The 8,688-nt window shown below is 42.1% G+C and overlaps 1 long non-coding RNA gene across 1 annotated transcript in view; it reads left to right on the top strand.

The window, feature by feature from the left end:
- The first annotated feature begins 1,585 nt into the window (after positions 1-1,585).
- Positions 1,586-8,688, top strand: part of LOC142069940 (uncharacterized) — a 33,368-nt gene continuing 26,265 nt past the window's right edge. Inside the window, exon 1 of the long non-coding RNA XR_012665904.1 lies at positions 1,586-1,909. This is a non-coding gene — a long non-coding RNA (uncharacterized LOC142069940). The remainder of the gene's footprint in view (positions 1,910-8,688) is intronic.

Here is an 8,688-nt window from a genome sequence, read left to right as displayed (position 1 = left end):
TAACATTAAAAAATAATCTGACAGGCTTTCAAGCCCGTAGTTAGTTAATTTTGGATATACCGTATATACTCATTCATTAGCCCATTCATTTATAAGCCAACCTCTCAAGATGGATAGGTAAAAATAGTAAAAACTGTATGCCCCTTTCATAAGCCGACCCTATATTTCAGGGGTTGGCAAACTTTGGCTCCCAGCCTGTCAGGGTAAGCCGCTGGCGGGTCGGGACATTTTGCTTACCTGGAGCGTTCACAGGCACGGAGCCCCTCAGCTCCCAGTGGCCACGGTTTGCCGTTTGCGTGCCACTTCCCACAGCTCCCATTGGCTGAGAACAGCGAACCACAGCCACAGGGAGCTGAGGGGCTCCATGCCTGCAGAAGCTTCAGGTAAACAAAATGACAATGTATTAGATATTCAATTCAATCATTCCATAGAGTTTAAAATCATCAAATTCTGGTGTAGACCCGTTTATAAGCCAACCCCCACTCTTTGATGCATCACTTTTTTACCAAAGGGTGTGTTATGGGGTGTACTCCCCACACCAGCCTTGGAGGAGTTGAATTAAGCCAAGTGGGCCCAATCAACCAGTAAATGGGGGAGATTTAGGCTGTGTGGAAGGCACTAATTAGAAGGAAGCTCACCTGTGAGGGAATAGGCATGGCTTCTAGAAAGCTTTCAGTTTCCTTTCCTGAGGCAAGGGAGAAAGGCACGTATGATAAAGGGTTTGCCTAGTAGGCCTAAGAGACAGGGTCTGATTAGGAGGGCTGGAGAATGAAAAGCTTAGAGAAGCATGGTAGGAAGTATGAGAGATGAGAGCAGTAAGGTAGATGTAGCTGCAGACCTTAAATGCTTGCTGTAGGGCCCTGGACTGGAACCTAGAATAGAGGGAAGGCCTGGGTTCCCCTATTCTCCACTGCAGAATGGTATTGCTGGAGGCAGTGAACAGGAAGACTGCCTACGTCGCCATGGGAATGATCTAGTCAGGGCAACAGGCATGAGGACTGCCTAGTGCTACTGGTGCAGAAAAACTTTGAAAGACTCCCCCGAAAGGGGAAATCACAGTGTGATCTGGCTGGAGGGCTGAGTCACGAAGCAGCCGTACTGCTACCCTGTAAGCAGGAGGAGAGGCAGCACTGGTTAAAGAGAAAAAAGATGGGTGCTGAATGGAGCTAATCCCCAGAATAGCCAGAAGGTGGCACCACCCAGTAGTAAGTGACAGGGCTTAAAAGTGAGTGTAAGTGCAAGGTACTTAATTTTGTAGAGAAGAGTTAGTGTATGAGATGAGCATTTGGCGTCAGTCCTTAACTCTGTCATGTGCATAAGTTTCAGCAGTGATATCACATGATGTTGCGTCTAACATATGGAAGCAGAGCTGGGTGTTTGGACATTTTAGTCAACATTTTATAGAGGTACAACCTGGATGCCTAATTTTAGCCGTCCAAATCTATAATCATAAAAGACATCAGTATTACTGTTGTGTTGTCAGGGCTCCAACTCCTGAATGTCAGGCCAGTCTAGCTGGGCTATGAAAAAGAAAATTTAATGCCCATATCTGCGATGCGCATTTCTGCATAATGGACATTTCTGCAATGTCAAATCTAATGAAAGCTACACTGTTGCTCATTGTAATCTCTTCCCTCATCAGATGATACCCTCTCAGCCCAGAATCCTACTAAGATAATGCCCTGCCTGAAGAACACAGGAAAATAAATTCCTATATTGGAGAAAGTAAAAAAAGACTGAAGAAAGAGACTATGGTTTAGCATGCAATAGAGAAAGCTTTCTTGGAATCTTTGAGTGTGTGGAGCTTCTGGGAAAGGAGATTAACTCTTGGCCTCTGGTATCTAGCACTTCTGAGACAGAGCTGGCAATATGCCTCACTGAGCCATTATTCTGCAGACATGAGACTCTGGTAAGTGGTAGAAGTACAATATTATCAGATTTTCTCCATCCTGCAAACCTAGCTACAGTGTCTCTCTTATTTCCATCCAGCAATACAGTTTCTCTGTAAGACCCTTCAGCAGTGCTCTGCACATGACATTTGAAAACAAATGCCAATAGCTCCCCAAAAATGTAAAGAAGCTAGTATTTTATAAATAGCCTACCTGTGAATGATTTCAAGTACTACTTGCTGTGACTGGATTCCCCAGGGGAGCCAACTGAGATCACCCAATTAGGGTGAACTGCAACAAATGGGGCAGACAATCCTCAAAGCTGGTGGATATTCCAATACTTAGAATTACCAAGCCAGCACAAAACAGCTGCTAAATTACCTCACTGGTTGCCCAGAAGCCAACAACACAGTTCCCTTAAAGTAACCCAGTCTCAGGCCTCCACCTAGACACCTAAGTCAAAAATGATGAAGATTACTGAAAATCATATTCATCATACAAAAAAGTTCTTCCAGTCCCAAAGGATTGGACACAATACTTCCCAGATAATGAATATTACCTAAATACATGCTTACAGCCTATTCTTATTAACAAAACTAAAATTTATTAAAAAAGAAAAGAGAGAGAGTTGATTAAAAGATTGGCTTTTGTGGGGGTTGGCTTACAGACATGAGCTCAATTCTTGAGGTTCGGATTCATAGCAGAGATGGTGAGCTTTGTAGTTGCAAAGAGTTCTTTTAAAATTTAGGGTTACAGTCCAATGTCCAATATCATGTTCAGGATGTTCCAGTTTAGGACTGGGATCTCAATCTTGCGACTCAAACTTCCCCTGATGAAGCTTAAGCAGATCTGAGATGACAGGATTGCAGTCCTGGGTGAACAATAGGCTTTTGATGTAATCTTCTGTTTCCTAAACCTCACTGGTAATTAACTACATGGATTAACATAGTATAATTTATCCATTAAGCAGTTTATCACAAACTTTAAAGAGACATATAGACAATGACATTACTGCACCCAAGATTCATCTAAATGTTAATATTCCCTTTTGATCTTTGAATCAGTAGCTGTCTATTTACATGGCTAACATTTATGAATACACACATACAAGTAATATTACTTCTAACAACATAGGTTTGCATTTCAAAGTTCTATCCTATTTACTAGGGAATGGCCCTAATTACCCTTTCTAACATGTCTCCACAGGTTGACTCTGGGTTAATTAGCCTGCAGGATGCTTAACCCTTTCTGGCATTGTGTTACACTTTGTATAAGATTTGTTGCAATTATATAACAGTGATAGCAATAATGATTTGCATGTTCATATTTTAATTAGACAACGTCACACTTGCTATTATTTATAGTGCCTTATACAGACATTTCTTTAATTATTCCATTCTGATCTTGACACAATACTTATTAGAGCAGATCTCCAATATCCCATATAAAAATTAAATGTTTCCATCACTTGACTTTAGTGTCAGTTTATCAGATAATATTTTGTTAGTATTCAGTTCTCTTAGTATTGCAATTGTACTCTTTTTAGTAATGTACTTCCTATATCTAAGCTTGCGATAGTAACCTGTGAAATTGCTGGTATGCGTTGTGGTGGATAAACAGGGCTTGAAAAAGCCACTTGCCTATGATGAGTTTAATAATTTTCCCATATGAGTGGCATTAGCTGCTGCAAAATGTAAGCTTTTATATTTAAAAAAAAAAGTGTAGTGACTACAACCTTCCAAATATGAGCCTAATGTAACTTATATTGTGGTGTCTGATGGACAGTTCCAGGGTTGCTGTTTTTGTGCTCAGAGCTTTCCCAAGTTGCAAAAGAGTGAAAACCAACCAGTCTTTGTAGTGTTTGCTGGTGCTATTCAGCATCCTTTGAACAGCAGTGAAACTAATAAGATACAAGTCAATTTCACTCTGCTGTCTGGGGACAGTTCTGAACAGCAGTTCTGGCGACTGGAGTGAAGGAATAGGGATGAGTAGAGTAGTGGAGATATTCACTCACAGCTGCTAAAGGAGAGGTAGACTACTCTGTGCATTAAGCTTTGTAACCCTGACCCAGGCTGGATGATTAAATAAAATAAAATAAAATAAAGTCTAGTGTCTTCCTAGCACCCCTGTGTATCACATCTTTATTACAGAGGGTGAGCTGTTCCTAGACTTTTTAAACTCAGTCCATTACATCTCTACACTCATGTACCTTTGAATGCTGAATAGTTGCTATATTTTTGCTGCATTGAAATATGCACATATACTAAAACATGGCTTATGGTATAGCTCCAAAGACGCCCCCGCTTTACTGCTGTATAAATAGGTGTCTACTCCCAACATCCATTACCCACAACTGGTATTAATAGACCTTTCAAAAGTTTTGCTGGAAAAAATTACAAGATCTCCTGGATTTTAATTAACTAAAAGAGCAAGCAGGACTCAGAATTAGCTTCTAAAATGGATCCGAGGCAAACCGTGAATAAGATGGATGACAAGGCTGCCTAATACAGCAAGCTGTCATCATGTACAGCTTCTGTAGAGTATTTATGGTCTCTTGGTAAGCTAGAAAAAACACACTAAACCTAATGGAAGCATGAAGAGAAAGGACTAATAGGGACGTATCCTGAAACACATGAATATGATTAGTACAATAACTTTTAATCTGGACTAGGAAGTGAAGCGATCAAAGTGCAGCGTGACATTAGAATGGAATTTGTCATCTAGCTTTCATACTCAAGTAAAAAAAATCAAGGGTGATTGGACTTCAGGATTTATTTCAGATTCTGGCATCTTAAAAGAGACAACCCATGGAGAGTCAGTCATGAGATGTGGATTCCATTCCAGGCTCTGGAAAATTACTCTTAAGAAGCCTATAAAAAAACCTCAGGAACTATCTGCCCTCACATTGCAAGACACGGGATAACCCAGACAGACCCAGAGTCTGTTCCAATATAGCATTTACTATGTTTTTTTTCTGCTCTTTATCTCCAGGCTACTCTTCAGCCAGTGTGCACTGGCTATTTCCAGGTGCATCATCTTCCAGGTTTAATTAAACTGAAATACAAATTGCCTTCTAACCTTCCATCTCCTTGCTATCCTGCAATTTGTTAAACCACCCAGGAGAGTGAGACCTTCAATGATAACTGTAAAACAATAAGACATTCACATATAAGCGTAACTGCTCTTTCCTGCCAGCTCTTATTGCCTCCCTGAGCAATAAAATGAGGTGCAGAAATAGCACACAGGAAACTTCCATTCAAGGCACAGAGGTTAGATGGAGGCCTGGTGCCTCAGACCTCTTTATGCTCTTGTTTTTAGGTTTACGTAAGTGTTTGTTTGCCTAAAATTTCAACACTCGTTTACTACAATATTTCCTAGGTTTAACTAATAGTTTAATTTTGAATTTATTCTTGGCTCTTCCAAGACAAGACAATAAGGAAAGGACTCAACCATCCATGGGCTTGACCAGCCAGTTCTCTCTTAATATCTTGGCCTCAGGCTTGACCCAGCTGTGTTCCCCAACCTCACTCTAGCTGGACTCAGTCATCCGCTCTACCCACATGCATTCTTCTCATCTAATCTACTGTGGCCTAAATACTTGAGGCTGCACTTTGTACAACCGCAATTCGTGAAGCGCAACTACAAATAGGAGTGCATCTCTGAAAATCTAGGCCTGGGTCTCCCTCCCATCTACTCTGAGTCTGCCTCATCTAGTCACCCCCGCTACTCTTGATTTATGTTAGAATATATAGAATTAAGATGGACCCCAATCAAAAGCACAGATCATCTTCTTAGCGTATGCGCTATGTGCCTCAGGTGGCACATGACCAGGATTCATCATTGAATTTAGTCCGCTGGTTGGATCATTAGCTTCCCTGGCTAATGTGACTTTTGCCTGAGGAAGGATTAAGCTATGATGGAGAGATTCTGCTCTAGTTGCCCTCAGATGTGCTGGAGACATGTCCAGAAGCGACATTGTAAATGGGATCTCCAGGAAGAATTCTGGCTGAGTCATCCATAATCTCCCTAGAGAGAGTGTGGCATTCCTCCTGCCAGCCAACAGAACTGGCTATTGGAAAGGCAGGGGCAAAACTAGCCCCACATTCTTCCCTCCTGGTCCGTTTTTAGACAGCTGAAAATAATGATGATAGCAACGGGGAGTAAGGCTTATGCTGCTCAATGGGATTCTGACCAGCTCCTGAGCAGCGGCACCAGGAGGAGGAACTCCTGGCGTCACCTTTAACGCACACCTGATATGGGATAGTCAGAATCTGGCTTTGAGTAAAGAGGCCAATGGGACACTGACGTTATTGAGACTACTCTCTTAAGTCGGGGCTGCAGATCAAGCAACTAGTAAGAACCTATGGTCTTGGTTTCAGGAGCAGTATTGTCTGAGGAAGGAGAATTAGGTGATAGTCCAATGTGCTTTCTGCTTTGAATAATACAGCAGTATCAAAGGGAGGTAGACTGAGAGAAACTGAATCTATGAGAAACCAACTTACGCTAGTGGAACTATTCTGTACTGCTGAGGAGACTGGAGGTTGTTTATTTGCTGGCAAGCTTGTATAATAAGGTTGCTGTAAGTCACTTTAACTCTCTTTTGTGTAATTGATCTAAAGTAAATAAGGGAGCCCCTGATATTTTTCATCTTGGGGGACTTTTTGTTTGGTTGGTTGTTGGGGTGTTTTGGTTTTGTTTCACCCCTCCCACGCCAAAACAGTAGTGGTGTGATTTGAATAGTGAGTTACGTGACAGCTAGGGTTTGCTTATTGGACCTGGGAGAGGGTAGGAAGGGAAGATCACAAGGACTACTGGCAAAAGCTTTGCTGTTTTGTAATGCTGGGGTTAGGTTGAGAGTGTCTGGGGAACCGTGACTGCTTTATTGGTAACCTTAATTGCTAGAAGTGCTATAAATCGGGGAAGGCAGAGTAGCAATCATCTATGCATTAGTCAGTTTGCTTGGAAAATTGCTAGGGACAGACTGTGTGGACATATCCAAGCCTGGATTTTTATTGGACATGTTTGCTGCTTTGCCTTGGGTACTGTTTGTCTAGGATTAGTTCTCTATCCCTGCTCCCACCTTCACTGCTTTTTCTTCAGTGAATAACACTAATCATAAAGGTTTTGGATTTCATTTGGCTTTGCTTGTGGTATAATTATTATACATGACTAATTGTTAAATTAGGCATTATATAAAAGCTAGATATTATTTAAGGGTCTGCTCCCATTGAAACCAATGGTAAACTCTCATGGAACTGACCAGAACAGGAGTGAGTCCTAAAATAACCTGTTCTTTTAAAAAGGGGTAGAAAGAGAACCCACATTTAGCACCTTTGTGCTGACAATAACAGATTAGTTACATGTGGGCTTTCATGTTCAGCTAGTCAGTACAATGATAAAACAGACCTGACTGTTACCCAGGGATTCAGGGGTAAGGATCCCAGGGAGATCAGTAGCTGCTGCCTACGAATCACTGAGGATAAAATATGGCCAGCAGTGAGGATGAAAAGCTGGGGTGGAGTCATGTTTACCATATCACAGGCAATACAGGAAGATTTATAAAACTTCATCAATAATTCAATACCTGAGCAGATTCGCCTCAGCATCAGAAAGCTCCAGCAGGAAAAATCAAATTTGTTTCCTTTATTCTGCAATTTGATGATGTTTATAACTTTTTATTAGAAATGGCACCAGGTAAGCATTTTCCCTGAACAAAAAGCTCTGGTCATCACATGTCTTTTTATAGAGGAATAAACTGAAAGAGCCATCAACTGGTAGCAAGTTCTGGTCATTACTGACCTGGGCTGTATTTGAACCAGTAAATCTCCCAAGCCATTCAGTCCCCAAACATTAGAACTAATAACTGTGCAACCATCCTTGTAACAAGGGGTAAATTCACAAAAGGATTTAGGTGTTGCATCACCTACCTTTTGGGCACCTAGAAAATCGCTGGGATTCACAAAGCCTGACTTAGCTGCCTACCATCCTGTACAATGCATGGAGAGAGAGAGAGGTGCCTAAGCCAGCACGTTGAGCAGGGAGCTGCCTAAGATAGCTAAGGGGAGATGTTGAGGAGATAGGTGTGTCCTAAGCCTTGCCCCTCTCTCAGAGTTAGGCATTTAGGTGCCTCCCTGAAGCATGGGCCTATCTCTGGCAAGGATTCTCAGTCATAAACCCCTGTACCAGAGGTGGGGGCCTAATGTGTTTCTTGCAAGAAATGGTGGTGGTCACTGGAGTGGGGAAGTGGATCTAGGTTTTGCACCTCCCAGGTGAGTGCGCTAAACATCTGGCTCTAGAGTCATTCCCACTCTTTTTCTGGCCCAATGACTATTCAACCATGCACCTACAGTGGAACAGCTTCAACAGGAGAGATTGAGGCAGTCCCACATCAAAATATCCTGTCGCCAAGTGGTTAGAGCACTCTCCTGAGAGGTGGGAAACCCCTGTTCAATTCCTTTCTTCCCATCAAACAAAGGGGGAAATTGAACCTGGCTCTCTCATGTCCCAGAAGAGTGCTCCAAACACTGGTCTAAAAGAAATTAAAACAATGCGAGAGGTAAGAAGACGACCTTCCAAAAAATGGAAGAAATCAACAAAGTCTGCTGTATAAAACTATAGACTAAATCCAGCCCTGAGGGGCATAAGGGCAGAGGGGAATAGATTGCTAGGGAGCATCCCCCACCACACTGTCCTGCTCAGCACGAATGGTATTAGGAGGGTTAAATCTCTCAATAATTCACTCAGGCCAATAGGAAAGATCAATGGACCCTGCACTGGCCAAAATCTGCAGGTTAAAGAG

Source organism: Caretta caretta, chromosome 1, assembly GCF_965140235.1.
Source record: "Caretta caretta isolate rCarCar2 chromosome 1, rCarCar1.hap1, whole genome shotgun sequence".
Lineage (NCBI taxonomy): Eukaryota > Metazoa > Chordata > Testudines > Cheloniidae > Caretta > Caretta caretta.
This window is presented reverse-complemented; position numbering and strand designations above follow the sequence as displayed.